The 6687-nt window shown below is 38.3% G+C and overlaps 1 long non-coding RNA gene across 1 annotated transcript; it reads left to right on the top strand.

The window, feature by feature from the left end:
* The first annotated feature begins 1585 nt into the window (after positions 1 to 1585).
* LOC133558817 (uncharacterized) lies at positions 1586 to 2231 on the top strand. The gene is made up of 3 exons (XR_009808016.1): positions 1586 to 1631; positions 1996 to 2097; positions 2176 to 2231. It is a non-coding gene; the product is annotated as an uncharacterized LOC133558817 (long non-coding RNA).
* The last annotated feature ends 4456 nt before the right edge of the window (positions 2232 to 6687 follow it).

The raw sequence follows: 6687 nt of genomic DNA, 5'->3' as shown, positions 1-6687 counted from the left end.
TAGACGCTGCGGGAACAACATCATATGAAAGTTCAGAAAGTGCAAAAAAAAACTGGCTGGTGCGTGAGTTGTGACTCCTCATCTATCCATCCTTTTCTTTTACCAAAGTACAGTCAAGAGAAAGTTAAAGCCTGAAAGGTGTATCTTCAGATTGGAGGAAGGATTTATTTTTTCTCAATAAAAGCACGACCGCCTACAAAATAGGCGATTTTCCCTGCCTTGCGAGCTTCATCTACCAGTGGCCATAACTTCATTCTTGCATCTCTGTCGACTTTGCAGAGATCCTCGGCGAAGCGTAATCCGTTGTCTCGTAGGTAGGAGGAATTCTTTGCACCGTCCCAAATTGCAGCTCTGTGCACCCGGGAGGAAAACTGCAGCAAAACACACCTGTTACCTTTCGGTTTCTTCATTCCAACGCGGTGCACGGTGTCGATAACATTGGGGAACCGATCTGCATCGGATGGCAGCAGAGCCTGGCAAACTCGGATCACCTCTTCACGTAAAACTCTGTCCTCCACGCGCTCGGCCACACCGTGCAGTCTCAGGTTCCATCGTCTTGAACATCTCTCCATCTTGGTGATGCGTTCTTGAAGTGTATTGATTAGCTTCTTGTCCCCCTCCACAGCCCGTTCCAGTCCAGACACTCTCCCCATAATCTCGCTTACTTGTTTGCAAATTTGTTCCACTTTGGCATTTCCGCTAGCAATTTGAATAGCATTGGCCTGGATCAACTTTTTCAACTCCTCCGAGCGGGCCTCCGAGCGGGCCTCCGAGCGGGCGCTCAGCTCATCCGAGCGAGCATTAATTAGCGCGGATAGCGTAGCAACAATGTCACTGTTGTCCATTTCATCTTTACCTTTCTTGGTGGGAGGCTTCTCCGGTGTTACTGTTAGGGAAGGGAGATTTTCTTCACTAATGAGATGCACTTTCATGTTGTCTCCACCGATGAAATAGTCATGGCAGTTCTTGAATAGCAAGTTTGAATGTCCGGTTGTATCGTTATCCGCCATTTTCTTCGCCATATCTTTCCTTTTCGAGCCAGAAGACATCGCCAAAGTTCGAAGAAGCAGTCGTCAAAGTCCAGCCAAAAGTATCATAAAATGATCCAAATAGTATAAATAAACTATTTAGGCTTTTTATAATTATGCACGACCAGTTTTTGCAAGGTTATATTCCTTTTTTTAGATGCTGCTCCCGCATGTAGGACCGTTCACGGTACCATCTTGGATCCTCCCCTCACAGCTCTTTTAGTTTAAGGTAGGCGCACAGACAACGTTCAAATGTTACGCTACCTACTGTTTCCCCGCCACCTTCTTCTTCTGAAGTTAACTGACGGCAAACAACGCGTCATGTCCGCAGCCATCCGATAGAAAGCGTAAATTTCCTAAATTGCCTTCCTTTGAAAGTTACTCATAGCCAAAAATGGCTATTTTCAGATGGTCATATAAGGAGAAAATCAACTTTATCTAAATTCTGAGATGTGGCTCTCAACAACACTCTCGCGAGATTTGGCACGGCGCCCCATGAATCTGTCCAATCATATTTGCTCTACCTGAAAAACACGCATGCGCATTTAGTGGGCGGATGTGACTTGAAGAAACAATTTGGCACTGAAGGAATAACAACTGCAAGTAAGTAATACCATTTATTGTTTTTGTTTTGGTATTTAAATTACTTTAACAAACACGAGTTAGTATTTATTAAACTACTGTAACGTCACTGATTTACGGAAATATAGCTATAAATGCCGCATTCAACGGCACAACCACCTTGCTAGAAGCTATGGTAGTTACCTCCACCGAGGCATCTCAAGTGATAAACTACACTTCATACATCCCATAGTGAAATAACAATGATAGAAATAAATGGTCAGAGAACATTTGAAGTTGAACAATATAAATTACTGAACATACACTGCTTCAACATAACATAGAGTTTTACATTTACAAGAAGTTCCACTGTATATTCGAGCAACTTTTGTCTGTGTTTACATAGTATTGGAGTGTCAAAATGACAAAATGAAAACCTGGAAAACGATGGAGAAGAACTGGTAAAGAAGTCGACTCAAATAAACGATCAAGAAGGACTGTAAAGTTGGTGAGTAGACTGGCATAGTTGTGGTGCATTAAACTGGCAGCAGATATAATATATGATATTTTATTTTTCTTCCTGCAGTCATCCCGTCCTGCAACCACCTATGTGAATGTGGAGACTGATGAGCAATGGCTAAGTAAGTTACATGTATATGCGTGTTCTTTGTTTAAGTGAATTAGTTCTGATTGAGATTTACAGACCAGATAAAAGGATAAAAAGCTGTCCACAGTTTGTCAGGAACAAGCATGGAAATATTGCTTTCTTTTACCCTGATTACAGTAGCTTGTATGAAGAATGAAACTTGAAATATAAGTAATCTCAGCATGTGTAATTAATGTTTTTTAACCTTTCACCTTCAAGTTAAGGCTGGTAGGTAACATCAGGTCATGATTAGGGATGTAACAATATCAACATTTCACGGTATGATATCATCACAGTGTTAAAGCCACGGTAAGATATTGTTACAAAAATGTCAAAGTCCAAAGACATGCACCTGGGGATAGGTTGATTGGCAACACTAAATGGTCCCTAGTGTGTGAATGTGAGTGTGAATGTTGTCTGTCTATCTGTGTTGGCCCTGCAAAGAGGTGGCGACTTGTCCAGGGTGTACCCCGCCTTCCGCCCGATTGTAGCTGAGATAGGCACCAGCGCCCCCCGCGACCCCAAAGGGAATAAGCGGTAGAAAAATGGATGGATGGATGGCGTTAAATGAAGTGGCAGGAATGTTTAGGATAAACACACTTACTATAATTGAACACAAACATAATGTTCATATGTTGTAATCATATTTATTATTATAAACAGGTATTTTAAGTGCAAAGGAATGGTTCAGAATTCCAGAATTTCAAGTAACACACAAAGACAAACAAAAAACAAAACTTTCCAATATGTGTCTTTAAACTGACATAAACAGTAAACTTGCAGTGTAACTAATGTAGAACAATAATGTTTCTTTTGCCAAGAAACTATACTGTGTTTGTCCGGTATGTTTTTTTTTAAATACAACTTGGTATTATTGTGGGTTTGATTACATTTTTAGCACATTCAACAATACTGTGACCATAATGCAAACAGTGATCATTTTGGTCACAGTAACGGTGATATGACATTTTGGTATTGTTACATCACTGCTGTTTAGTTTAGTGTTTTTTTACTTTTAACTTCCTAAGAAACTGTCATTTGCAATGGAAATGTTAGTTTTAGTTTGTAGAATACCGATTCTTAAGAATTAACTAATAATTTGACTTTTAATCATGTAAATACCTCACAAATGGATATTGTCCCTTGCTGACGTCTTGGTTTCACATCAATGATATTTTCCAAATAATGGTTCTAACATATAACTCATTCTAATATATTACTCATATTCCCTAACTTATTGTAGACATTGTGGTGTGAAGTGTCGCCAAATTTCTTATTTTTTGCATGTCCACATTTCCTCTGGTGAGCTGCAACAGCTCTGGGTCGACTTGGAAATGGTCTGGATGAACGTGGCATGCTTTACCTTGCAGTATGCAGACTTTATTTAAGGTTAAACTAGCACGACAGTTATAGGCACAGAAATATTTCACAGCAACAATTCCTCGGATCACCGAAGCACAAACGTTCCCGTCACTCCTGCACACTTCCACTTTTTCGCCCCTATATAATGTCCCCTGTTTGAACTTTGTTGTCCCACACTGCGCGGGTTATCATGGGAGATCGAGTTTACTTCTCAGATGAACCCACTTAATATTGTCAGAAAAAAACACACCCACTGGAGTTCTCGTTTGATAGCGTCACACATCACAGCATTATTGTGAGAATTTTGAAACCAAAATAACGTAAGATTTACAATAATGTTGCATCCTTTGTCAAGATCCTTTCTCATAGGTGTGGTTTGATGCTGTGTATTTACTAATGATTGGCATTAGCATCCACAACTTTGTTTTAATAGTGTGTGTTGTATTGTGATGAGTTACATTTAATACTGTGGATTATGTGTTACCACAAACACAGAAGATATGTAAACATGAACTACAATGCGATCAAGATGTGGGAAAAAAGTAAATGCATTCCATTAGCTGGATTTGTATAATGTGTTCAATTTATGTCAACTTGCTTCTTGTTTTGCATGTTTTTGTCTTTTTCGAAAAAAATTATTTAAGTCTTTTGAGTTTTTGGGGTCCTCTTCTTTGTGTCAGGGGGTAGCAGCAGAATAACACTGCAGGAGGCGGTGCCCAAAACACTGCTCTTGAAATGGAACACATCCAACCTTCAGGTGTCCATGCAGGATGTACCACTCTGGAACATCAAGCCTCTCCCTACCCGCAAGGTACACTCACCGTCTTCTGTGTCTGACTATTGTTTTGTTGTGAATTTTGTCACAAAGCAAATCCTGCTAAAATATGACAAACTTTTGAGTGTAAGAATGTGAGCGATATGCTGAGATGTTATACGTTTTGCCTTGTGACAAAATGTTATGAAAAACCTTTAATGATTTGTATTCTATTTTAATTTCAGCACATGAAAATATTTGTACTTCTGACAATCAAAGACAATGGAAAACCATTTTCCAGATCAGCCCTCACAGATCCTCCTGATGGCCTAACAACTAAACTAAATGTGGATGCTAAGTATGATTCATCTCAATCATTTGAGGAAGCTCTCCCTGATATGGGGGATTGGATGTACAATGACGGATATATGTTTAATGAAGGATTTGAAGATGGTTTGAGTGAGGAGTGTGCAGAAGAGTCAAATTTCAATGACACAACAGACAAACCAATACATGACAATACATCAGAAACCATGGCAGAGTGCCTTCTGATTCACATGGGTTATGTAAACTATCATAAAGTCACTGATAAGGCCCTAAGCGATATGCTCAAAATGTTAAAGTTGCTTTATCCCGATAGTCTGAACACAGACTGCTTAAACAGTGTGCAGAAGTTCAAAAACTTTTTTTTATCCCACTCTGCATCATCGCTTATTATATTACATAAATCCTCCAGTAATTGTTTTGGGCCAATAGAAAGTAAACAAATAAAATGCCTGTTTTGTGGGACCAGTGTGTCAGAAGAAAGATTCTCATCCTTTTTTTTTAAGTATGTACAGATTGATTTCATCTTTACCATAGCACATTCATGTGCCAAATGGGCCCTCGTTCGTGAATTTAAACATGCAGGTTTTTCTTTGCTGCAAAATAGTGTAAGATATGAGACATGCAGTCATGCTATTCCCCTACTGGAAACCTCTGCCAGTACAGTAGTATCCTTGGAGGACATATTGGGTAAAGTTGTTTTCCTTGACTTCACATCTATACCTGGCATTGTGTTTGCAGTTCATTTCCCCAACACACTTGAAAAGTTTTAAATAAATTGGAACTGAACTGGCCTAAGAAGCCACAAATCAAATTTTTGATCAGTTATAAATGCTCTGAAAATACACACTGATGTGATGTTGCCGTGGATGCTGTAAAAGTCTGTAAATATGTACTGTATATGGGGTATCATTGTTGATTATGTTTTTGCATTGTGTGTAAGATTTCAGTGGCCAATTTATTAAATGTACTTGTTTTAATAAAACCACTGTCTTTTTTTAATGAATACATAGGCCTACTATGCTACTGTATTTTAATATTAGTCCTTATGATGGTGGTTGGAGAGCCAAATATCTTCTGAAGTGGTACTTTGTTAAAAGAGTTTGAGAACCACTGCTCTAGAAGGTTCACAAATGTTAAAAGCTCTTAAAAAGTGTTTTGTGATCATATTTGTATTGTTTGGGTTCAGTTTTAAATCTCACAATTGTAGTCACTGAGTTACTGTACATGGTGTGTGGATAAGAAATCAACAAATTAAGTAGAAAATTATTTAAATAAACCATTTAGATTACAGACCATATATCCATATTGCCTGAATTAATTATTTTCTCCAAATGTTGGCATGAGATAAACTGGAGTATGATTGATGTATATTTAAATTGTGTCAATTAAAATGCATTTTTGAAATTATTTTTTCTAAGACAGAAAACGGGTATATGACAACTCAAATAGTGAGCAGTGAGAGACAAAACCAAGTATATCTCTCACTGAGACATCATTGCGACATATTGAAACCAATACTCATTGATTGTCTTTTTGCCGAAATAGAAAAGAGAAATCTGAGAACTCAAACAGTGAGTAGTGAGAAACAAAACCATGTGTATCTCTCACTGAGTCATTATTGAGACATATTGGAGACCAGCTCATTCATCTCTCATTTTGGTCTTAGTTGAAATCGGGAAAAGAGATAACTGTTAGACAACTTTGAGATCTCTCACAGTGCTCGCTGCGAGCCTTATTTCTCAGGAGCTACATTTGAGAAGAATGAGAAAACTACTTTGGTCTCGATTAGTGCTCTTTTATGTCTAGGAGATATATATAAGACATACATGAGATCTCATTTTCAATTTTGCTTTGCTATGGGTGGCATAACGCCAAACTTTGATCTGATGGATCGCCACAAAATGCAAAGAGTAAATTACTTGACTCCACAAATGTGATCTTGATCATAATTGATATAAATGATGATGATGTTACCCTGAAGTGCCTGGTAAGTACCTTTTCATATCCTT

The sequence above is a fragment of the Nerophis ophidion genome, linkage group LG09 (genome assembly GCF_033978795.1).
Source record: "Nerophis ophidion isolate RoL-2023_Sa linkage group LG09, RoL_Noph_v1.0, whole genome shotgun sequence".
In the NCBI taxonomy this organism is placed as follows: domain Eukaryota; kingdom Metazoa; phylum Chordata; class Actinopteri; order Syngnathiformes; family Syngnathidae; genus Nerophis; species Nerophis ophidion.
Note: the sequence above shows the minus strand (reverse complement) of the source record. Positions and strands in the feature narration are given on the sequence as shown.